Source organism: Aquarana catesbeiana, linkage group LG04 (assembly GCF_042186555.1).
Source record: "Aquarana catesbeiana isolate 2022-GZ linkage group LG04, ASM4218655v1, whole genome shotgun sequence".
Lineage (NCBI taxonomy): Eukaryota > Metazoa > Chordata > Amphibia > Anura > Ranidae > Aquarana > Aquarana catesbeiana.
The window spans coordinates 578,203,359-578,229,698 of NC_133327.1; positions in this window are offsets into that span (position 1 = coordinate 578,203,359).

Here is a 26,340-nt window from a genome sequence, read left to right on the forward strand (position 1 = left end):
TGCTCTCCTGACAGGGGGGTCTGTTCTGATTGATTATCAGTGCATCAGTGATTCAGTGATCAGTAATTATCAGTGATTATCAGTGCAGCCCCCTGTGGATGCCCACATAGGACCACCAGGGATGCCAGCAGGACCACCAGGGATGGCCACCACTGATGACCACCAGGTATGCCATCCATGGCCACCAGGGATGCCAATCTGTGCCCACAAATGGTGCCAATCAGTGCCCACAAATGGTGCCAATCAGTGCCCATCACTAATGCCTGCCGGTGCCTCCTTGTCAGTGATACCCATCAGTGCTATCTACCAGTGTCCATCAGTGCCACCCATAAGTACCCATCAGTGCAGCCTTTCATTGCCCATCAGTGTCTCATTTGAGTGCCCATCAGTGTCGCATTTGAGTGCCCATCAGTGCCACCTATGAGTGCCCATCAGTGCTGCATATCAATGACACCTATAATTGCCAATCATTGCCGCCTATCAGTGCCCATCAGTGTCGCATATCAGTGCCCATCATCAGTGCCACCTCATCAGTGCCCATCAGTACCACCTTATCAGTGCCCAACAGTGCAGTCTCATCAGTGTCCAAAATGTATTTACAAAATTTTATAACAGAAACGAAGAAGAAAAAACCCTAGAGGTGATCAAATACCACCAAAAGAAAGCTCTATTTGTGGGAACAAAATTTTGTTTGGGTACAGTGTAGCAATTGTCAGTAAACCACTTAAGGACTGAGCCTCTTTTTGAGATTTGTTGTTTACAAGTTAAACAGTTTTTTGCTAGAAAACTACTTAGAACCCCCAAACATTATACATTTTTTTTCTAACACCCTAGAGCAAGGGTCTTCAAACTATGGCCCTCAAGTTGTTCAAGAACTACAATTCCCATCATGCTTAGCCATGTCTGTGAATGTCAGAGTTTTACAATGCCTCATGGGATGTGTAGTTCCACAACAGCTGGAGGGCCGTAGTTTGAGGATCCTTGCCCTAGAGAAAATGGCGGTCGTTGCAATACTTTCTGGCACACATATTTGCGCATTTTAATTAAAAAATAAGACAACAGTAAAGTTAGCCCAGTTTTTTTTTATATTGTGAAAGATAATGTTACGCCGAGTAAATTGATACCCAACATGTCACGCTTCAAAATTGCGCCGCTTGTGGAATGGCAACAAACTTACCCTTAAAAATCTCCATAGGCGATGTTTAAAAAATTTTACAGGTTGCATGTTTTGAGTTAAAGAGGAGGTCTAGGGCTAGAATTATTTCTCTTGCTCTACCGTTCGCAGCGATACCTCACATGTGTGGTTTGAACAACGTTTTCATATACGGGCGGTACTCACATGTGCGTTCGCTTCTGCACTTGAGCTCGGCGGGACGGGGTGTGTTTAATTTTTTTTCTTATTTATTTTACCTTTTATTTTTTTATACTGTTCTTTAAAAAAAAATTGTGTTACTTTTATTCCTATTACAAGGAATGTAAACATCCCTTGTAATAGAAAAAAAAACATGACAGGACCTCTTAAATATGAGATCTGGGGTCAAAAAGACCTCAGATTTCATATTTACACTAAAATGTAATAAAAAAAAAAAATTGTCATTTAACCACTTCAGCCCCGGAAGGATTTACCCCCTTCCTGACCAGAGCACTTTTTACAATTCGGCACTGCGTCACTTTAACTGCTAATTGCGCGGTCATGCAATGCTGTACCCAAACGAAATTTGCATCCTTTTCTTCCCACAAATAGAGCTTTCTTTTGATGGTATTTGATCACCTCTGCCGTTTTTATTTTTTGCGCTATAAACGGAAAAAGACTGAAAATTTTGAAAAAAAATGATATTTTCTACTTTTTGTTATAAAAAAAATCCAATAAACTAAATTTTAGTCATACATTTAGGCCAAAATGTATTCAGCCACATGTCTTTGGTAAAAAAAATGTCAATAAGCGTATATTTATTGGTTTGCGCAAAAGTTATAGCGTCTACAAACTAGGGTACATTTTCTGGAATTTACACAGCTTTTAGTTTATGACTGCCTATGTCATTTCTTGAGGTGCTAAAATGGCAGGGCAGTACAAACCCCCCCAAATGACCCCATTTTGGAAAGTAGACACCCCAAGGAAATTGCTGAGAGGCATGTTGAGCCCATTGAATATTTATTTTTTTTGTCCCAAGTGATTGAATAATGACAAAAAAAAAAATTTACAAAAAGTTGTCAATAAATGATATATTGCTCACACAGGCCATGGGCATATGTGGAATTGCACCCCAAAATACATTCAGCTGCTTCTCCTGAGTACGGGGATACCACAATATGGCACAAACCCCCCCCAAATGACCCCATTTTGGAAAGTAGACACCCCAAGCTATTTGCTGAGAGGCATGGTGAGTATTTTGCAGCTCTCATTTGTTTTTGAAAATGAAGAAAGACCAGAAAAAAATTTTTTTTTTTTTCTTTTTTCAATTTTCAAAACTTTGTGACAAAAAGTGAGGTCTGCAAAATACTCACTATACCGCTCAGCAAATAGCTTGGGGTGTCTACTTTCCAAAATTGGGTCATTTGGGGGGGTTTTGTGCCACCTGGGCATTCCATGGCCTCCGAAACTGTGATAGGCAGTGAAGAGTGAAATCAAAAATTTACGGCCTTAGAAAGCCTGAAGGCGGTGCTTGGTTTTCGGGGTCCCGTGCGCGGCTAGGCTCCCAAAAAGTCCCACACATGTGGTATCCCCGTACTCAGGAGAAGCAACAGAATTTATTTTGGGGTGTAATTTCACAAATCCCCATGGCATGTTTGAGCAATATAACATTTAGTGACAACTTTGTGCAAAAAAAAAAAAAAAAAAAAAAATTTGTCTCTTTCCCTCAACTTGTGTCACAATATAAAATATTCCATGGACTCGACATGACTCTCAGCAAATAGCTTGGGGTGTCTACTTTCCAAAATGGGGTCATTTGGGGGGGTTTGAACTGTCCTGGCATTTTATGCACAACATTTAGAAGCTTATGTCACACATTACCCACTCTTCTAACCACTTGAAGACAAAGCCCTTTCTGACACTTTTTGATTACATGAAAAAATTATTTTTTTTTGCAAGAAAATTACTTTGAACCCCCAAACATTATATATTATTTTAAAGCAAATGCCCTACAGATTAAAATGGTGGGTGTTTCATTTTTTTTTTCACACAGTAATTGCGCAGCGATTTTTCAAACGCATTTTTTGTGGAAAATTTTAATGCACTAAAACACACTATATTGCCCAAATGTTTGATGAAATAAAAAAGATGATCTTAGGCCGAGTACATGGATACCAAACATGACATGCTTTAAAATTGCGCACAAACGTGCAGTGGCAACAAAATTAATACATTTTTAAAAGCCTTTAAAAGCCTTTACAGGTTACCACTTTAGATTTACAGAGGAGGTCTACTGCTAAAATTACTGCCCTCGATCTGACCTTCGCGGTGATACCTCACATGCATGGTGCAATTGCTGTTTACATTTGACGCCAGACCGACGCTTGCGTTCGCCTTAGCGCGAGAGCAGGGGGGACAGGGGTGCTTTTTTTTTTTTTTTTTTTTTTTCTTTATTATTTTTTTGCTTTTTTATCTTATCTTTAAACTTTTCCTTTCATTTTTTTTTAAATCATTTTTATTGTTATCTCAGGAAATGTAAATATCCCCTATGATAGCAATAGGTAGTGACAGGTACTCTTTTTTGAAAAAATTGGGGTCTATTAGACCCTAGATCTCTCCTCTGCCCTCAAAGCATCTGACCACACCAAGATCGGTGTGATAAAATGCTTCCCCAATTTCCCAATGGCGCTGTTTACATCCGGCGAAATCTAAGTCATAAAATGCTCGTAGCTTCCGGTTTCTTAGGCCATAGAGATGTTTGGAGCCACTCTGGTCTCTGATCAGCTCTATGGTCAGCTGGCTGAATCAACGGCTGCATTTCTCAGGTTCCCTGTTGAGACAGGAGAGCCAGAGAAAAACACGGAAGACTTGTGGGGAGGGGGCATTCCCTCCCACTGCTTGTAAAAGCAGTCTAGAGGCTAATTAGCCGCTAGGATTGCTTTTACATGAAAGCCGACCGCTGGCTAAAAAGAATGATACCAAGATGATACCTAAACCTGCAGGCATCATTCTGGTATAACCACTCAAAGTCGTGAATGGCGTACCTGAAGACAAAAAAATGGTTAACAATAAAGCACAGTAAACGGTAAAGTATAAAAAATTGCATACCTGAAAAGCAAACATGATAAAACATAATAACAATAAAACATTGCAGAATATAATACAGTAAAAAAGAGCAGAACAATAGAGAGAGAATAGAGAGAGAGAGAACAATGAAACGACAACTATTTTTTTTTATTTTTGTTTGTGTTTTTTTTTTTTTTACACTTTTTTTTGTAACTGTAACTTTTATAACTGTAACCGATTCCAGGTTCGGGTCTCTCAAAATGCGATGGCATCTTGGGAGACCCTGTGATAGTGTGCCTAGTCTGTGCAATGCTTTACCCTACGCTAATACTCAACTAGTGAATGGTAGCGTTCAAAACATTCACCAATGCAAAGACCAGGATTGTCAGGACAGGAGGGACAATAATAGCGGGTGTCACGCCTATATCCACGCTTGCTGCAGACACAACATCTTTTTTGGGGGGGTTCGTTGGGTAGGGGTACTCGGGAGGACATAAAGAAAATGCCTCTCATGCAGCCGACTGCATTTGGTTGGGGATGTGAATGGGGGAAGTACGGGCGCTGCAGAAGCGGTGGGTTCCCAATTAGGATTGGCGAATGCAGCAGGAAGGGCATTATGGGCATGACAGGCCTATGTTTGTCTTTTTGGTGGCAGCGGGACACTACTTGTGCTTGCCACCTCACCAGCTTGAACTGCACTTATGGGACTCGCCACGTCACCAAGTGTTACTGCAGTGCTGGTTTGACTACGACCGGGGTGTACTAGGCCGCTGGTGCTTGCCAGTTCACCAAAACGCTACAAAAAAAAGTGACAGTGATCGATCGATACTGCACTTCGGTGGGCTGGGCTGGGCCGGGCGGAGGGGCAAAACGCAGGTGCTAGCAGGTATCTGGGCTGATCCCGCTAACACTGCGTTTTTGGGAACCCTAAACTGCTGGGGACGCTAGTATAGATCTGATCGGATCAGATATTGATCCGATCAGATACTATACCACTAAGGGAGGCGTATGCTGCGTGCGTGGGTGTTAGCGGTACTGGCGCTAATCTGACACTGCCTGGGGCTGGTGCTTGCCAGTTCACCAAAATGCTACCAAGAAAACTGTTAGCGATCGCAGGGATCAGGCCTGACTCTGCGAACGCTGCAGTTATGCGTTTAGTGTTTTGTAAGTGACAGTGATCGATCGATACTGCACTTGGGTGGGCTGGGCTGGGCCGGGCGGAGGGGAAAAACGCAGGTGCTAGCAGATATCTGTACTGATCCCGCTAACACTGCGTTTTTGGGAACCCTAAACTGCTGGGGACGCTAGTATAGATCTGATCGGATCAGATATTGATGCGTTCAGATACTATACCACTAAGGGAGGTGTACGGTGCGTGTACGGTGCGTGCGTGGGTGTTCGCGGTACTGGAGCTAATCTGACGCTGCCTGGGGCGACGCATATCACCGCCGGGCGATCAGGGGGCTAAACCTTTATTCGGTAATAAACGGTGGGTGCCCTGACACTATAAAAAATAAACGAACTAACCAGCGTCACCCGTAACAGTTATACGGTGATCAGCAGTGAAAGGGTTAACTAGGGGGCAATCAAGGGGTTAAAACATTTATTAGATAGTATATGGGGGTTCCTGTCGCTATAAAACGCTGACAGCGAACCTAAATATTTACGTTCCTAACTGGCGTCACCAGTGACACTAATACAGCGATCAGAAAAATGATCGCTTAGCGACACTGGCGACAGGGGGTGATCAAGGGGTTAAAACTTTATTAGGGGGGGTTAGGGGGGTACCCTAGACCTACAGGGGGCTAATACTCACTGCCCTACCACAGTAACTGTCACAAACTGACACTATGCAGTAATCAGGAAGAAAAAAAAAAAAAAAAACCTGCTTGGTGTCAGTTTGTGACTGGGGGGGTGATTGGGGGGGATCGGGGGGAGATCGGGGGGGGATCGGGGGTGTTTAGTGTGCCTGGCATGTTCTACTGTGTTGTGTGTGAGTGTTGGTGCACTTACATGTCGTCTCTCCTCGGCGCTGGAACGGAAACTGCCCAGCCGAGGAGAGATGACATCACATCCTCTGCCTCTGTGTACTATACAGAGGCAGGGGATGTTCCTCATTGGCTGGGAGCGATCGCGAGGGGGGGCCACGATCGGATGGTCTCCCCCTCGTCTCTCATTGCTCCCAACCAAATGCCGACCGCCGATGGCACCGGGGGGGGTTCCGATCGGACCCCCCGCCCGCGGGAAGGCAATCACGTACCAGGTACGTGATTTTGCCTGCCCGTGCCGCTCTGCTCACATATATAGACGTGAGGCGGTCGGCAAGTGGTTAAAAAAATTAAAAAAAAAATGGCCCTTAAAAGCTATGGGCAGAAGTGATGTTTTGACATTGCTTCCACCCTGCAATGGTATGGAGACGGGGGGGGCATCTTCCCCTCACTCGTCTCCATACCCAGCAAGGGAGAATATCCGATCACCTCCGCCGCTGCAGACGGCTCCGGCGAATCCGCCGCAGAGACCACTTTTATCTGAAAGCGGACCGCCGGCCGAAGAAGAGGATACCGGGGTTATGGCAGCTAGCTGCTTCCATAACAACAATATTCCTCTTCAAAGTTAGGATGTATATCAGTGTGCAGCGGTCCGTAAGTGGTTAAACAGCGACAGCTCTGAAAGCTTAAAATTGGCTTGGGCAGGAAGGGGGGCAAAGTGCCCTGTATTAAAGTGGTTGAAGATTCTAACTACCAGTAAGAATAAGTCCTTACATTTAAAGAGCACCTATCATTTCAGATCCATCATGACATCCATCATGTCACTGCCGCATCACCAGCCATCCCATTAGTGAATGGGAGTATCGTGAGTCAACAGCAGGTCAGAGGAGGAGCTGCTGCAGGACAGAGATGACCGTTGCTCTTTAAAAATTATGATTTAAATCAAGTTGATTTAAATCAAGCCTTTTTACTAGTGATTTAAATCATGATTTAAATCGTGATTTAAATCGACTTGATTGAAATCAAATCCACTCTGGAAAAAACTACTGTCTCGATTCAGGATGACCCCATGCAGTGCCTCTTTCATGGCACTCAAAGTTCTATCAAGGCATACAAGAAGAATATAGTCTCACACCTGTTAGATGCAGCTAAAGGACTAATTCCAGTCTTCTGGTAAAAACAACAAGTGCCCACTATAGGACACTGTACGAAACAGGTTAACGATCACATGGAAGATGAGAAATGAGTCTGTACCTATGGTAATAGATTTGAAGAGTTCTATGCTAAATAGGAACCATGGGTCTATTATAGCATAGTGAATAGGAGTTAATAGGCTCCTACGGCATGGAGTAGAGGTTTTTCTTTTTTTAGAATTTCCTACATTTGCTAATTGTGTATATGGGAATCTTTACTTTTCCTTATTTTACTTTTCTTTTTTTTTTCTGTTTTGCTGTACCTTCTCTTTTTCTTAATGAACAGTTAAACGTTTTGAGGATTTGTAGTGGTGTTTTATTTTTTTTCTTCATTTGTTTGTATGAATGTTAACATATAGAAAATAAATATTGTATTAAATAAATAATAATAAATACAAAATGTTTAAAATATCACAGATAGATCAAAAGTTTTAAAGATATATCACCATAAATTATATCTCCAAGTTATATTATTTGTCATTTTTGGTAGTAACTTTTATAATTAGAAATGATATTTCATGCCTGCATGCAGCTGCTGCGCATGAGACCATTTAGAAAATGATCTCTGAGTCAGAGTTTTATCAATAGAAAATCTTATGAATGGACTATAGTGCACCAACCATTTTTATACACTTAGAAAGGCTAAAATGAGGACATAAGATGAATAAATCTCCTGTTATCTGTTTGCACTAGGCTTAAACAATTAATGCTTTTTTTTATAAAGCTAAGCCATTCATAAAAAAAGATCTTCTGAGATACAAGATACATTTGACAGCTTTGCACAGGTATCTTGTTGAGCAACAGGGAACAACGACTGTGTAAACATTGTATGGTCTATCTTAAAGTGATGTCAAGACTATTATTGTATCTAAATATTTAACTTTAATTTCTCAGAAATTGAGCTGGTTGTTCAAAATTTCACCCTAATCCATACTGATAAGTTACCACTCTGTAATCAGACTGTTTTAGACTGGGTGCCCTGTGTACTTCAGCCTGAGGTTGATTGGCTGGCCTTCCATCTTTGCTCTAAATCCTGTGCAGGTGAATACAGCAAGGAAACTGATTTAAAAACAACGGAATGGGTTATTGAAGGGCACAAGTGCCAGGGTGCTGTCACGTATTTGGTGGTTGAGCCCGATATGCAGAAGGAGGCCTCTCTTACGTCCCTGACTCACGGCCCCTGGTAGAGTAGACAGGAAGCACAGGAGTACAGCACAGCACGAGTGCCTGGCAGGATCAACAGCTGGATGGCTGGTCTGGAGCTCCAGATGATGCTGAGACAACTGGAACAGCAGGTGGGATGCAGCAGACTGTAAGCTGAAGCAGGCAGAGCAGGGAGACACTCACAAGATGCAGGAAGATGGTCCCAGGGATTGGAACACAGGAAGGCCAGACAGGATGGGTCATACACAAGCGAGCAGTACTGGAGCAGATGTAGGAGGCTGAAGGAGAGTCACAGAACAAGCCGGGTTGGCTGGTACGGATGAGCCAGTGGATCCGACAGTGGCAACGTCGTGGACAGGCCAGGGTCAGGTGCAGGCAGATGGCAAAGGGTAGTCACAAGGCAAGCCAGATATCACAGGAACAGATCAGGATACACAGATAACTCTCAGGGAATGCTGTAGATCAGACAGCAGGGTTTCCTTGTCACAGCAGAGTTTAAATAGCGGGCCTGGTGCCGGTAATCGCGCATTTGTGCACTCTTACGTGCATGCGCATAGACAAGCATTCACGCATGCACGTACGCACAGGCACCCTCAAGCGCGCACCCACTTGTGTGGAACTGCTACTCCCAGCAAGCCTTTCCTGACAGGTGCAGACACTGTAGACTGGAACTTGGGAGTGTACCAGAGTGCCAGGGGTACAACTGGTGGTACTCTGTGGATTTGCCAAGTTCACTTATAGGCAGAGTTGTGTCACAAGCGTCCCGTAACAGTTGAGCTAGAAGACACTGAATCCTATGCGAGATCAGAGTAATAAGTAAGCAGAGGTCAGTAACATGCAGGCAATAAGATACAAAGCCAATGCACAGAATCTTGGTCAGAAGTCCAGGCTGAGGTTGGAAATAGTGAACATAAACAGACAAGTGTAATCCAGAAGCAGGTCAGGTGCAAGCTGGGCCAATAACAGGGTCAATGTAATGCCGCGTACACACGGCCGGACTTCTCAACAGAAAAAGTCCTATGGGAGTTTTTGGTCGGACATTCCGACCGTGTGCACATCCCATCGGACTTTTTCTGTCAGCATTTCCGATGGACTCAGATATAGAACATGTTATAAATCTTTCCGTCAGGAATGCCAACGGAGTTTAGCCCATTGGCAAGTCCGGCTGTGTGTACGCGGCATAAGTATCATGATCAGGAACACAAGACTAATGACCATTCAGCAACAATCTTGTGCAGAGTTCAGGTATGACTGCAGTGCTTGCATGTCTGTGTGTGTGCATGCTTGTGTGTGTGCTTTTGCGATTATGGTTGTGCAACAATGTGCATGGAGTTAGGCTTCTATGCCTTTAACCTCCCTGGCGGTATGATTATTTCGGATTTTAGGTGCTGAAAGCGGTACCATTATTTTGCATGGAAATTTGGCGTTTTATATTGTAGGTCTGTAAATCTTAACAATAACACACTTAAATCTGTCCAAACCAGAGTCTAGTAGATATCCCGGGTATGATAAAGTTTGAAACACAAAAACATAAATTATAATATAATAAATAAAAATAAATAATTAAAAAAAAAAAAAAAAAGAATAATAAAATAAATTTCCCCACAATTCACTATCGCTCAATTCTGCAAGTGTTCTAATTTACTATCGCTGTTTTCTAGCTGGTCTAAAGCCACTTTTGACGTAAAGGGACACTTTTTGGTTGCTATGGACAATCTCCAGTTTCCAGGCAGAAAGAACAGTATATATCATATAAAACTGCATGCAGGGCATGGGCCAAAGCACTGGGGACAAAAGGGATGTGAAATCATTTCATACAGTACTGTAATCTGTAAGATTACAGTACTGTATGTGTTATGATTTTTACTTTTTTTTTAATTTGCCGCCAGGCTCCGCCCCCGTGCGTCGCGCCGCTCGCAGGGAATGGAGCCTGGCACGGAGAGGCTTCGGAGGAGGACGGAGCCCTCGGACACTGCGGGTGACATCGCAGGATCCCGGGGAAAAGGTAAGTAACGCCGTCCCAGGATCCTGCAATGCGATCCCGAGTGTGGCTCGGGGTTACCGCTAATGGTACTGAATTTTAACCCCGAGCCACACTCGGGAAAACCGCCAGGGAGGTTAAAAATGTGCACGCATGCACATTAGCCCTACAGTTGGCACAATGTTTATGTACATTTCAAGACTGGATGGACATGAATAGACATCATTTCTCAGGTAAAATGACTGTCATATATTTATTGCATCTGTGTATTTATCAGTTTTTCTGGAGTTCAATGTTAAAGTATAATTAAATCCAATGGATGGTGTTAATAATAGGCTGCATTGTTATTTTTTTTTCTTAAGATGCATTCAAAAATATGTTTTGCAGAATTAAAGCAGGATGGGAGTGTGGCTACCAAGCTCCTGCATGAACGCCTAAGCAGAGAGCTCCGTGTCTTCTATAGGAACTGCAACGTGCCGATGGATATCCGAACGGCTCACACCACCACAGACTTCCTCCATAGAGCCGGTCATCTCATCGGGATGCCTCGGAAGTGCAAAGGCTTGTCACAGCTCCATAAACTGCCACATTTCTTCCCGCGGACGGCTCGCGGCCTGGTCCAAGATGGCGCCGGCAGCGCCTCTCCAGCCTCATCCAGCAGCCCCAGCTCTGCAACGCTGAGTCCGGGCTCAAAGGGTCACTCTACCCACCTGTCCCCAGATGCCTCCATGCTGCTGTCTCGCAGCCTAACCAAGTCTAAACCCGGCATGGTGTCTGACACCGGCGATAAGGTGAGCACATGTCAGGACTCCATGGATGACACTAGGGAGCTGGTTGAGACAATAAACTCCTTCCCCACGGCAAATAAACCCATATCTGACACCATGCTGAAGGACATGCTTGTCTCTCTACGCAGCTCCATCCATGCTGATATGCTGGAGTGCATGAGGGGTTTTAAAGCTGAAGTGCATGAACTGGGGGAAGAGTAGATCATGTGGAGCATAAAATGGGTGAATTTGCCTCTTCTTACAATTCATTAGTAGATGCCAACAATGACCAATCCGACGAGGTGTCATGGCTGAAGACTAAAGTGGTGGACCTCGAGGACTGGTCTAGGAGAAATAATATAAAAATCTGAGGTGTCCCTGAATCTACACTTCCTGCGCAGTTACAACAATACGCCCAGGACCTCATGAAAGCTTTTCTCCCTGACCTGTCTGACTCAGATCTAGTAATAGACAGGATCCACCATCTCCCTAAGCCGTCTCACCTCCCGGATAACATCCCAAGAGATGTTTTGATGCGTGTTCATTTTTTCCAGGTTAAGGAGCGCTTTATGATGGCCTTCCACAAAAATAAGCAACCACCCAAGAAATATTCCGCTGTTCAACTCTTTGCTGATCTCTCACAATTCACCATGCAGAGACGCAAATCCCTTTTACCCATCACAAAGGCATTGCACAATTAGGATATAGCTGGGGGTACCCAGCCAAATTGATTGTCACGCGTGATGATCATACATCTGTGATAAACAGCCTAGACGAAGGGTTTGTACTACTCCGGGCCTGGGACATTCTTCCAGAACAAACCAAGGAGGGCCTACCTTTTACATCTAAAATAGAAACCCAGAATACCTGGCAAGTGGTCTCTCACAAAAAGAAAAACAAAAAAACACAACGACTGAATACCTTGGCTTCCAAACTACCTTAATCTACAAAGTTCCTATAAAACAATGAGTGCTCAAACTCCCCTCCCCCGAGACATGCACAGTGGTACTGCCATCAGATTCATGTTTGAATCTCCTTTTTTACCTTGTTGGTTCAAGCCAAATTACTTGATTTGTTCTTGTTGTTACTATTATTGTTTTTGTTTTTTCTTTTTCCCTTTTGTCCTATCTGAGAGGGACTCTGATTCTACGAACAAAGTGCTACACAAGATGTGTCTTCAAAGGCAACTTGTGAAACCTCATCCAGATCTGCAACGTCTTGACCTCCCTGAAGTATTGTCATTTTCATTCTCATCTCTCACCCATGGTACTTAACATAGTTTCATTTAATGTCCACGGACTAAACCACCCAGAAAAAAGGTCCGCACTGTGGACAAAGGCCCAAAAGTTACATGCAGACATATTGTGCATACAGGAGTCACACTTCTTAGCCTCTAACCCGCCTCGTTTCCAACACAAAAACTACCCTCACATATTTCTTGCTTCAGCTCCACAAAAGCAAAAAGGAGTGATCATCGTTATTAGAAACTCTGTTGCCTTCATACCTAAAGAAGTAATAACAGACCCTGCTGGTAGATATATAATCCTTGTTGGAGACTTTAATAACCGTACCTACACAATAGTCAACCTATATGCACCTAATACTCACCAATTACGTTTTCTAAAAAATGGACACTCAACAAGCTTGCAAGGGTTAAGAAAGGTGCTGTAATCATTTGTGGGGACTACAATATCACAGTTGATTATAACGTAGACACTACCACTAAATCTAAATGCCCCCTGCCTAAGCTGCAGTCAACTCTCCATGTTGAAGATCTCTATGATGTCTGGAGGCAATGATGGCAAACCTATGGCACGCATGCCACAGCTGGCACGTATAGCCATCTCTGCGGGCACGCGAGAGGGTCCAGGTTCACAGCGGGGAGGAACGCGGCAGCAAGCAGCGGCGAGGTGCAGGAAATTATCTGCATGAGTGAGTGGGCGGCTCCGCAGCCTCCATGCAGAAGGCTACAGACCTGAGAGCACGGGAGGGATAGAAGCAAGCAGTGGCGAGGTGCAAGAAACTGTCTGCACAAGTGAGTGGGCGGCCCCGCATCCTCCACGTGGTAGGCTACAGGCCTGACAGTGCAGGAGGGAGAGAAGAACCTTACCACTTAATTTTATGGTTGAAGAGGGGCATACCTGGTGTCTTCTGGAGCATGGACTCCTCAAACCTCCAACAGTGAGGCCCGGAGAACAGACTGACTGTGGGCCCGGAAGACGAGGACAGACGGAGAGGAGTAAGCTGTGAGGGAGCCGCTGGATGGAACAGAGCAGAGGGCTCTCCCGGATCAAGGATGGAGACTGGTACTGGGCACAATTATACACTGAATACCTGCATACAAAGACTGGGGCAGGGAGGCAGAGCAGGGATTGCAGATAGGGACAGAGCTATTGGTCTCCCTTTCTCTCAGTTCCCCTCTTTTTCAGTCCCCCCTGTGTCCCCCTCTTTCTGCTCCCCCTCGCTGTCCCCTCTCTCTGTGTGTCACCCCTCTCTCTCGCTGTCCCCCTCTCTCTGTGTCCCCTCTCTCTGTGTGTCTCCCTCTCTCTGTGCATGTGTCCACCCTCTGTGTGTGTGTCCCCCCTCTCTTTGTGTGTCTCCCCCTCTCTGTGTGTGTCCCCCCTCTGTGTGTGTCCCCCCTCTCTCTCTCTCTGTGTCCCCTCTCTCTCTCTGTGTCCCCCTCTCTGTGTGTCCCCCCTCTGTGTGTGTCCCCCCTTTCTGTGTTTGTTTCCCCCTCTCTGTGTGTGTCCCCTCTCTCTCTCTCTCTGTCCCCCCTCTGTGTGTGTCCCCCTCTCTGTGTGTGTGTGTCCCCTCTCTGTGTGTCCCCCCTCTGTGTGTGTCCCCCCTCTCTCTGTGTGACCCCCCTCTGTGTGTGTCCCCCCTCTCTGTGTGCCCCCTCTGTGTGTGTGTGTGTCCCCTCTCTCTGTGCGTGTCCCCCCTCACTCTGTGCATGTCCCCCCTCTCTCTGTGTGTGCCCCCCCTGTGTGTGTCCCCTCTCTCTGTGTGCCCCCCCTCTCTCTCTCTGTGTCCCCCCTCTCTCTCTGTGTATTCCCTCTCTCTTTTTCCCCTCTCTCTCTCTCTGTGTCCTCTCTCTCTCTCTCTCCCCTCCCTCTCTCTGTCCCCCCTCCCTCTCAGCATCTCTCACACCCCCCTCTCTCTCTCTCTCTCTCTCTCTCTATCTATCTCTCTCTGTCCCCTCTCTCTCTCTGTGTCCCCCCTCTCTCTCTCTCTCTGTCTCCCCCCTCTCTCTGTGCCCCCCCTCTCTCTGTGTCCACCCTCTCTGTGTCCCCCCTCTCTCTCTGTCCCCTCCCTCTCTCTCACACACACAACCTTTCTCTTTTACACACATCCCCATCTCTCTCACACACCCCCTCTCTTTCGCTCAGCACCCCTCTCTCGTGAATTGCCGTGTTGGCACTTTGCAACACAAAACCAACTTATTTATTTCAGTTTGGGCACTCGGGCTCAAAAAGGTTCGCCATCACTGTCTGGAGGTGTCAGCACTCTAACGAGCATGACTACACCTTACACTCCTCCAGACACAACTCGTACTCTCGTATAGATATGATTGTTGTAGACAGAACCCTGCTGCAGGCGGTATCCTCCTCTACCATCCATGACATCTCGTGGTCAGACCACGCACCTGTCTCTATCACAGTGGTGGAGGGGAATGCCCCTGACCTGGCTTACATATGGAGAGCTAATTCCAGTTTTTTTCAGACACCCGTTCATGTGACCTCCTTAACCAATCATCTGAAACATTTCTTCGCATTAAACACCGAATCGGTGTCTGACCCCACGACACTATGGTGCGCCCACAAGGCCTTTATTAGGGGCATTCTACTACAAATCAGCTCAAGACTTAAAAGACAGAGAGCACTTAAATTTGACCGCCTATTAGGTGACATTAAATCTCTGGAAACACAAAACAAAGACACACTTAGCACTGACTTATCAAACAAATTGATCAAGCTCCGATCTGACCTCAGATTTCTGCTCCTAGAACAACATGATAAATATATTAGCTCACTGAAATTGACACACTACTCCACAGGAAACAAAGCTGGCAGGTTTTTGGCCCGTTGCCTAAAAGACAAAAAAACCCGCACAAAATTCTTTACTTAATCTGCACGACAGACAACAGTAAAATATTTAGTCCCAAAGACATTGCAGATGCCTTTGCTGACTATCACTCATCCCTATATAACATCAAAAATGATCCCAACACTCCCCAACCCACGGATGAAGCTATTCAATCTTTCCTGGCAGATATTAAACTCCCCTCACTAACGCAAACACAATTAATGACCCTGAACGCACCTATCACAGAGGCAGAAATACAGAATTAAAGCTGGACTAAATTCTCCTAAACAAAAAAATCACTAGGAGGTACAGTTTTTTGAAAGAGGACACTCCACCAGCTCCTGGTGACTATTTGCTTTCTTTGTACAGTTCATGGTGAGAATAAAGCCAGGTGCAAATGAGTTACATGATCAGAAGCCACCCAATGGTCAAAGAGGAGCATTGCACAGACCGGGAGGTATCGACCTCATAGGTGGTCGCAGCAGTGGTGTATTGGTGACAGGATTCTGAGCTTGTCATCACTGGAGGACAGCATTGCAAGAGGTAGGTGTGTGCCATAATCGTGAAATTTTGGCAAATTATGGTCAATTTACCTCCTACCAATGTGTTTCGTTTCCCTTTAAATACTTAGCACTATATAAGTCAGTCTGCATCCATGGCACAGGGGTGAGTGTATGTTTGATTTGAATGAGCTGATCAGGCTCCTTCACTAATTGTTACCAATTATTCAAAAGGTAGGCAGTGCAGAGGCAGCTGTTATTAAAGAGGAGCTACAGTCTCCTAATTAATTTTTTTTTTTTTTTAATCAAGAGTAAGTTTATTGAGAAATAGTGGTTGACCCTGTGCTACGGTGTCTATCAAGTAAAAAGAAAGTGGCCCTAGTAGTTATGTCCAGTAAATGGATGCCACAGTTATATAAAAAAATGACAGGAGATATATAAAGGGATGTATAAAGGAGAAAGGAGAATTGCTGCCTCTACATAATACTGCCACCTTGGTGGAGTATACAAAATGAATGGTAAGGTGTAGAAATGGCACTTAATAAAGTGCCTAATAATTTAACTGTACCTTTGGCTTTACCACTAATTCTATGCAGAGATATTAGGATGTCAAAATATAAGATGAAAATAAGGATGAAATAAAGCTGTAAAAAACGGTGTTATACCCTCTTCCTTATAGGGCCAAGCCCTAGGCCAGAAAGATTTATAAAGGTGGTGTTACTCTCCTTGGAAAAAGTGATAAACTCGGATTTTAAACCAGCTATAATCAGAAGATTTGTTGTGAGGTGTGTAACACCCCCTGCCTGTCACAAAGCTAGTAGATGTATACAAATGGTGCAATATAGTGTTCCTAGTATTGTAAAGTTGTGTGATAAACCAAAAAATATATGCCAAAAATCAAAAATAGAATAAGTGTGTTACACCCTCTGGTGCGTGTCAAAGTGATGAACTGCACCTATACAATAATCATGCAGCAGAGTAAGTTTATTGGAAAAAAGAAAAAAAAATAACAACACAACTGGGTAAATACACATACAATCAGAGAGTACATGCAGCAAGAAATACAGGTACAACTTCTTTTTTACCTTCTGACAGCTTATGCCGGCCATACACGGTTTGAATTTCGTAAGAATTTTCTTTCGAAAATCGTATGAAAGAATTTTCGTATGAATTTCGCCCCATTAGTGGGCTGCAACAACGGCCGATTTTCGTGCGGCGAACACATTTGAGGAATCAGACATGTTGGAAATTTTTAGAAAAATGAATGATTTTCTAATCAATGATGGGAGAATCGTGCGAGAAATGTAATAAGAAAAGAAAATTTACGGAGAGAAAAGAAGATTCCCGGCCACGAAAATTCTTTTGTGTAGCAACATGCGGTGAAATTGAAGGCTTGGTCGGCTGAATTTCAAAAATCAATAGTGGCATCATCGGATCACAAAAAAAACGAACATTCTGATTTTGAAAAGAAAATTCGTTTGAAATTCGACCGTGTATGGCCTGCTTTATACATTCACTATTATGTGATAGTTTAGGCTGCTATGAACCCATGAGTCGCGCATAATAGAATGCAGTTTGTCGTTAAGTTACAAAAAGGAGAGAAAGATCTTAGAACCAACCCGTATATCTTACATGCATCAATAATTGATTGACAAACCTATGTTTTAGTATAGCAAAAAAAAAGGAAAGAGGAAACAAAACAGTTATACCCCTAAAGGGTATAAACTACCTAATGTTAACAGACTTCTCAGAGGATATATTGTGTCCACTCCAACCCTTCTTGCAGACCATGCCAGAACTATACTGCATCTCATACCTTAACTCACCTATGTCTCCCTGATCTCACCTCACATTTGTAAGAGCCTTTCTTTCACTAATTGAGTTGGGCCTACTAAGCCCATGCCGTCTCTGCGTCCCATCCCCTGTCCGGGCAGGTAATTTGTCCCTTCCGTGATCTATATAATTATTAAAATCTCCCACGACCAAGATCGGAACCCCGGACAGCGGGATAAGAAGTCTGCCAAAGTTTTCAGTAGGCCAGTAGAGAATGGAGGAGGGATTTACACACCCGCTAAGATACATTATTATCCCATATAGGGAGCACAAAAGAAAAATACATCAACCATCTGGATACTTGTTAACCTCTATAGCAGAGAATTGTATGCCACGTTTTACTAGGAGACTCACCCCCCTCGAGTACACTGAGTATGTGGCATGATATTGATGACAAAATTGTTGTGTAGTGAATTGAGGAGTAGAGATCGGGGGAAGTGACTCTCCTGCAAACAAATCACATCTGCGTTCACATGCCTGATCGTGTGAAGCACTTTGAGGAGCTTGACGGGATTATTCAAGCCCCGGACATTCCAGGACAAAAATCTGGTTATCTTGGACATTGCATTAGCATATCAATAACAATAAGGATAACTTTAGGTAATGTAGCCTGAGTAAAGGACACTGGGAGAAAATAGGCTAGTGAGGAAGTCTCGTTCCTGAGTGTTGGGAGGTAAAAGAAAATTTTTGTATTTCCATTCCAAGAAGCAACGTGGTGGTGATAGGAGACATGAGACAGTCGCAAGTAGGGCAAAGTCTTTGCTTTGTAAAAGGGGTAGCACTGTAAAGGGCCTCACGGTAAGATGGACAACAAAGTAAAAAACAACGTGAAACTGGCCAACATGACCAAATTGAATTTGCAAGGGGTTATTGGAGGTCTGGACCAGACCACCCCGGGGGGCAAAAGTGGAAGCGCACCGTATTGTCTTAGTAACTTCTCTGCATCAAGAATAGGGATGAGCCGAACACCCCCCTGTTCGGTTCGCACCAGAACATGCGAACAGGAAAAAAATTCGTTCGAACACGCGAACGCCGTTAAAGTCTATGGGACACGAACATGAATAATCAAAAGTGCTAATTTTAAAGGCTAATATGCAAGTTATTGTCATAAAAAGTGTTTGGGGACCCGGGTCCTCCCCCAGGGGACATGAATCAATGCAAAAAAAAGTTTTAAAAACGGCCGTTTTTTCAGGAGCAGTGATTTTAATAATGCTTAAAGTCAAACAATAAAAGTGTAATATCCCTTTAAATTTCATACCTGGGGGGTGTCTATAGTATGCCTGTAAAGGGGCGCATGTTTCCTGTGTTTAGAACAGTCTGACAGCAAAATGACATTTGGAAGGAAAAAACTCATTTAAAACTACCGCGGCTATTGCATTGCCGACAATACACATAGAAGTTCATTGATAAAAACGGCATGGGAATTCCCCACAGGGCAACCCCGAACCAAAATTAAAAAAAAAAAATGATGTGGGAGTCCCCCTAAATTCCATACAAGGCCCTTCAGGTCTGGTATGGATATTAAGGGGAACCCCAGCCAAAATTTTAAAAAAAAATTGACGTGGGGTTCCCCCTAAATTCCATACCAGACCCTTCAGGTCTGGTATGGATTTTAAGGGGAACCCCGCGCCAAAAAAAAAAAAAAAAAACGGCATGGGGTCCCCCTAAAAATCCATACCAGACCCTTATCCGAGCACGCAACCTGGCAGGCCGCAGGAAAAGAGGGGGGGACGAGAGTGCGGCCCCCCCCCCTCCTGAACCGTACCAGGCCACATGCCCTCAACATTGGGAGGGTGCTTTGGGGTAGCCCCCCAAAACACCTTGTCCCCATGTTGATGAAGACAAGGGCCTCATCCCCACAACCCTGGCCGGTGGTTGTGGGGGTCTGCGGGCGGGGGGCTTATCGGAATCTGGAAGCCCCCTTTAACAAGGGGACCCCCAGATCCCGGCCCCCCCCCTGTGTGAAATGGTAAGGGGGTACAAAAGTACCCCTACCATTTCACTAAAAAACTGTCAAAAATGTTAAAAATGACAAGAGACAGTTTTTGACAATTCCTTTATTTAAATGCTTCTTCTTTCTTCTTTCTTCCTTCATCTTCTTCTTCTTCTGGTTCTTCTGGCTCTTCTGGTTCTTCCTCCGGCGTTCTCGTCCAGCATCTTCTCCGCGGCGTCTTCTATCTTCTTCTCCTCGGGCCGCTCCGCACCCATGGCATGAGGGGAGGCTCCCGCTCTTCTCTTCATCTTCTTCTCATCTTCTTCTCTTCTTCATCTTCTTCTTCATCTTCTTCTTCTTCTTCCTTCTTCTCTTCTTCCTGTCTTCTCCGGGCCGCTCCGCAGCCATGCTGTGGCATGGAGGGAGGCTCCCGCTGTGTGACGGCGTCTCTTCGTCTGACGGTTCTTAAATAACGGGGGGCGGGGCCACCCGGTGACCCCGCCCCCCTCTGACGCACGGTGACATGACGGGACTTCCCTGTGGCATTCCCCGTGACGTCACAGGGAAGTCCCTCAAGTCACCGTGCGTCAGAGGGGGGCGGGGTCACCGGATGGCCCCGCCCCCCGTTATTTAAGAACCGTCAGACGAAGAGACGCCGTCACACAGCGGGAGCCTCCCTCCATGCCACAGCATGGCTGCGGAGCGGCCCGGAGAAGACAGGAAGAAGAGAAGAAGGAAGAAGAAGAAGAAGAAGAAGAAGAAGATGAAGAAGAAGATGAAGAAGAAGATGAAGAAGAGAAGAAGATGAAGAGAAGAGCGGGAGCCTCCCCCCTCATGCCATGGGTGCGGAGCGGCCCGAGGAGAAGAAGATAGAAGACGCCGCGGAGAAGATGCTGGACGAGAACGCCGGAGGAAGAACCAGAAGAGCCAGAAGAACCAGAAGAAGAAGAAGAAGATGAAGGAAGAAAGAAGAAGCATTTAAATAAAGGAATTGTCAAAAACTGTCTCTTGTCATTTTTAACATTTTTGACAGTTTTTTAGTGAAATGGTAGGGGTAAGTACCCCCTTACCATTTCACACAGGGGGGGGGCCGGGATCTGGGGGTCCCCTTGTTAAAGGGGGCTTCCAGATTCCGATAAGCCCCCCGCCCGCAGACCCCCACAACCACCGGCCACGGTTGTGAGGATGAGGCCCTTGTCCTCATCAACATGGGGACAAGGTGTTTTGGGGGGCTACCCCAAAGCACCCTCCCAATGTTGAGGGCATGTGGCCTGGTACGGTTCAGGAGGGGGGGGGGGGCCGCACTCTCGTCCCCCCCTCTTTTCCTGCAGCCTGCCAGGTTGCGTGCTCGGATAAGGGTCTGGTATGGATTTTTAGGGGGACCCCATGCCGTTTTTTTTTTTTTTTTTTTGGCGCGGGGTTCCCCTTAAAATCCATACCAGACCTGAAGGGTCTGGTATGGAATTTAGGGGGAACCCCACGTCAATTTTTTTTTTAAATTTTGGCTGGGGTTCCCCTTAATATCCATACCAGACCTGAAGGGCCTTGTATGGAATTTAGGGGGACCCCCACATCATTTTTTTTTTTTTATTTTGGTTCGGGGTTGCCCTGTGGGGAATTCCCATGCCGTTTTTATCAATGAACTTCTATGTGTATTGTCGGCAATGCAATAGCCGCGGTAGTTTTAAATGAGTTTTTTCCTTCCAAATGTCATTTTGCTGTCAGACTGTTCTAAACACAGGAAACATGCGCCCCTTTACAGGCATACTATAGACACCCCCCAGGTATGAAATTTAAAGGGATATTACACTTTTATTGTTTGACTTTAAGCATTAATAAAATCACTGCTCCTGAAAAAACGTCCGTTTTTAAAACTTTTTTTTGCATTGATCCATGTCCCCTGGGGCAGGACCCGGGTCCCCAAACACTTTTTATGACAATAACTTGCATATAAGCCTTTAAAATTAGCACTTTTGATTTCTCCCATAGACTTTTAAAGGGTGTTCCGCGGCATTCGAATTTGCCGCGAACACCCCAAATTGTTCGCTGTTCGGCGAACTTGCGAACAGCCAATGTTCGAGTAGAACATGAGTTCGACTCGAACTCGAAGCTCATCCCTAATCAAGAACAATAAGCCCTGTTAGTCCTGGTAGTCTGTATATCAACAGCTTTCTCCGCCTGGTGATAGATCCAGAAAAACAACAGGGTGCCTATTGGTATGGTACTTTACCTATCAGGAGGAGCGGGGCGTCGGTTGCGAGCTTCACTGATCAGACTTTCTTCCCGATCCAGCCATTGTGCAGCTGTAATGGAAATTTGTAAGTTCTGTATATAATTGGGTGGCACAGTGGTGCAGTGGGTAGCACTTTCGCCTAGTAGTAAGAAGGGTCGCTGGTTCGAATCCCAACCACGACACTACCTGCCTGGAGTTTGCATGTTCTCCCTGTGCCTGCGTGGGTTTCCTCCCACACTCCAAAGACATGCTGGTAGGTTAATTGGATCCTGTCTAAAATTGTCCCTAGTATGTATGAATTGGAGTTAGGGACCTTAGATTGTAAGCTCCTGGAGGGTAGGGACTGATGTGAATGTACAATGTATATGTAAAGCGCTGCGTAAATTGATGGCGCTATATAAGTACCTGAAATAATAATAATTGTATTGTATTTTGTATGTATTGCACATTGCCCTCACTGTGCAACAGCACTAATAATGTTTTCAGTAAATGTTTACATTCTTTCGAGTCCTAATTAGAATAAGCCTGCCTATGTAACGCCCCTTGTTACGATAAGCCTACAATTGTAATATTAATGTGATACCTACGTAATCATGTGCATAAAAACCTTCAATTGCGTCATAATAAAGCAGAACAGTAATTTGGAAAGATGCGGAGCGTATCTTTTGTGTCTGTTCCCTACTGCAGTAGTTATTATTAATTTGGAACCACTAATCAATATGAGGATAGGAGTTGCCTATCATCAATTTAACCGAGTCACAGCCACAGCCATGGTAAATCAAAGAAGTGCACTGAGACCAGTGCTTCTACCCTGAGACAGGCTGGGTATAGCATGGCATATTTTAAATCAAGGGCCCTGAGGTGTTTTTTAACTTCAATGAATTTTGCGCGCTGCTTCTGCAGCTCAGCCGAGAAGTCTGGAAAAAAGGATATTTTGGCATTATCAATTTTTAAGGCATCTGGTTTGATCCTAGCATTATGCAATAGTGAATCTCTGTCCTTGTAGTGAAGAAGCTTGAATAGGAAGGGTCTTGGGGGAGCTCCCAGTGGCAGAGGCCTAGCTGGGACCCTATGTGCATGCTCCATAGAGAACATAGGGGTAAACACATCTCTACCAAACGCAGCAATCAACCATTTTTCAATGAATTCTACCGGGTTCTTTCCTTCCACTCTTTTGGGATACCCGATCATTCTGACATTGTTTCTCTTCATTCTGTTCTCTAATTCCTCTATGCGGGAGGAGTGCTGTGTGAGGAGATGGTTGTTGTACGTGAGGTTCCTTTGCATGGGTGCCATGTCATCCTCAATGGAGCTCACTCTCCCTTCCACTGCAGATGTTCTCTCTCTCTCAGTTTTTGGGAGTCTTGCCTTAGGAAGGTGATTTCCGCTTTGACCCTTTTTATCTCAGCTGTAAGGGCTGTTAGAGAGGCATTGCATGTATTGACTGCTGTGAATATGTCTCTAATAGGGATGAGCCAAACACCCCCCGGTTCGGTTCGCACCAGAACTTGCGAACAGACCAAAACTGCACGAACGTTATAACCCCATTGAAGTCTATGGGACGCGAACGTTTGAAATCAAAAGTGCTCATTTTAAAGGCTAATTTGCATGGTATTGTCCTAAAAAGTGTTTGGGGACCTGGGTCCTGCCCCAGGGCACATGTATCAATGCAAAAAAAAGTTTTAAAAACGGCCATTTTTTTGGGAACAGTGATTTTAATAATGCTTAAAGTCAAACAATAAAAGTGTAATATTCCTTTAAATTTCATACCTGGGGGGTGTCTATAGTATGCCTGTAAAGGGGAGCATGTTTCCCATGTTTAGAACAGTCTGACAGCAAAATGACATTTCAAAAGAAAAAAAGTCATTTAAAACTACTCGCGGCTATTAATGAATTGCCGGTCTGACAATACACATAAAAGTTAATTGATAAAAACTGCATGGGATTTCCCCACAGGGGAACCCTGAACCAAAATTGAAAAAAAAAAACTGGCGTGGGGGTCCCCCTAAATTCTATACCAGGCCCTTCAGGTCTGGTATTAAAAATGACAAGAGACAGTTTTTGATAATTCCTTTATTTAAAGTCTTCTTTTTTCCATCTTCTATCTTCTTTCTTCTATCTTCCTTCGGTTTCTTCCTCCGTCTTCTTCTTCCTCCGATCCTCTGCTTCTTTCTCCGGTGTTCTCGTCTGGCATCTCCCTCTGCGGCATCTTCTTATCTTCATCTTCTTCTCTTCATCTTCTTTTCGGGCCGCTCCGCATCCATGATTGGATGGGAGGCTCCCGCTGTGTGAAGCTTCTCTCTTCATCTTTTTCTCTTCATCTTTTTCTCGCAATGGATCAAAGGGAGGTTATGAAATAGGATCAAAGGGAGGTTACGAAATACTAAAATTAAATTTTATTTAGGTTTAGATACACTTAGTTGTATTTATCTATGATTGCACAATGTATCGCTAAAAATAATACAATGTATAATAGTAAAAATCACTATTATGTATATAAAAAAAATAATTATCTCTGTTGCTGCATCCTTAACTGGGATCACTTGGCTGGAATAAAGAAAACAGGTATACAAGAATTTGTAACAATAGGCATGTAACAGAAGGCTAGTCAAAATAATACATTACGATTTTAATAAAAGAAAACAGAGAATACAGTCAATATGTCTTGCTGTGAGACGCAAAAATAACTGAATTCTGTTTTTTGATTAGTAATGTTAATAAAAGAAGTATAAAAGGAGCCAGTATAGAAAGCATGCTTAATGCTAACTTTTACATTATATAAAACAATATGCACAATATGTACAGTTCCCCGGCAAGGCACAGGTTGTTCACAGTGAGATGAATCTACTAACCCCTTGTCCTATTCTTTCGGAATGAAATAAATTGCTTATCATGGTGAGCTCTTTTATGCTCTGTAAAATTAAGAAGGCTGAATAGAATATAAAAAGAGTTATTTTCAAATAGGGAAAGAGAAGCTTATCTAACAATTGATTCTATCTAAATAAGCTATTTTAGAATTGGTATTTTGGCCTAGATTTATCTAACAAAGTAAAGTCTCTGGCAGAAAGCCGTCCTTACTTTGCAGTTTCAAGATGTCAGTTTATCAAATTATAACAATGTACCCAATTTATGCACTTGGGAAAAAAATGACATTATTGTTAATTGTTAGTAAATGTAGTAACATTAAAACTTTTCTTTGATATTAAAGGGCATTTCATATTAAGTGGAAAATGGGCCCACTTCCTTCAGCTTTTTTAACATATTTAACTACTTCAGTCCCCAGGCCTTTTCTTCCCTAAACCACTTTGAGTCCCAGCACAGTTATTTCATATTGCCTATGTCTCAGTTCTGCGCAATATAGCTTTTCACCCAGGTTTACACTGAGCTGCGGGAATGAATTTGTGTGAGTTCAGCTGAACTCGCACGATTTCACTCCCGCATGTCCGTACTGATTTTGGCCACGATTTCAGAGACATCTGTGCAGATTTCTCTCTAGTACAGAAACTACTTTTTGAAATCGGTGCAGTGCCGCAGATGCGGAGTCGCACCGATTAGGACGGTGCCATTGACAGCAATTGCCGCCGATTTGACATGTCAAATCGCATGTCAAAACACTCCAGTGTGAACCAGTGTTTTTTAGTCTTCCATAATGTATAATACTTCTTTTTTTTTTGGTGACTTGGTATTTGGTAGCAAATTTGGATATGAAAAGAATAAATAATGTGCAGCGTTAACAAACCAATAATCAATGAAAACAATAAAATTATTCAAAATCAATAAAAATATGTATATATGTTGTAAATATATACATAAAAGCAATACAGTGAATTTGTGATAAATCATATAATATGTTTTTAACATTAATAATTTTTGTATTTAGCAAATTCGGATATACATATATTTGTCTTCTGATTTTATTTGGAATAAACAGTAAAATATTAGAAAAGCATGCATTTCCTGTCATTTTTCCCAACGCAACATTTACATAAGTTGCACACCTCCATATCCTTGCCCCAAAATATAATAAATAGAGTTTACTGATCAAAATGATATTGCATTAGTGTGCTTTCTATGTAATGTAAAGATCAGTGTTTACTTTATAGAAGAGCTTTATTGCCCTTTTGACTAAACACTGCATCACACGCAGGTTAAAATAAACAGTCTGTGTAAATTGTTAGCATAACCATAAGATAACATTGACTTGGGTTAATGAGGGAACAAATTATCATGATAGCAACTTTCAGAGATTTGAGGGCGCAAAAAATTCTAATGATATTGCATTTACGTATGTGAGCATTTGATGCTTGCTTGGTAAGAGCAAATGTCATCATCCAGATCATCTGATGTAATTCTTGGGACTAGGGATGAGCCCACGGTTCGAGTCAAACCCAAGTTCAACACGAACATCGGGTTTTCGTTTGTTCTAAAATGAACCGAACATTATGGGGCGTTCACGGAAAATGTAAG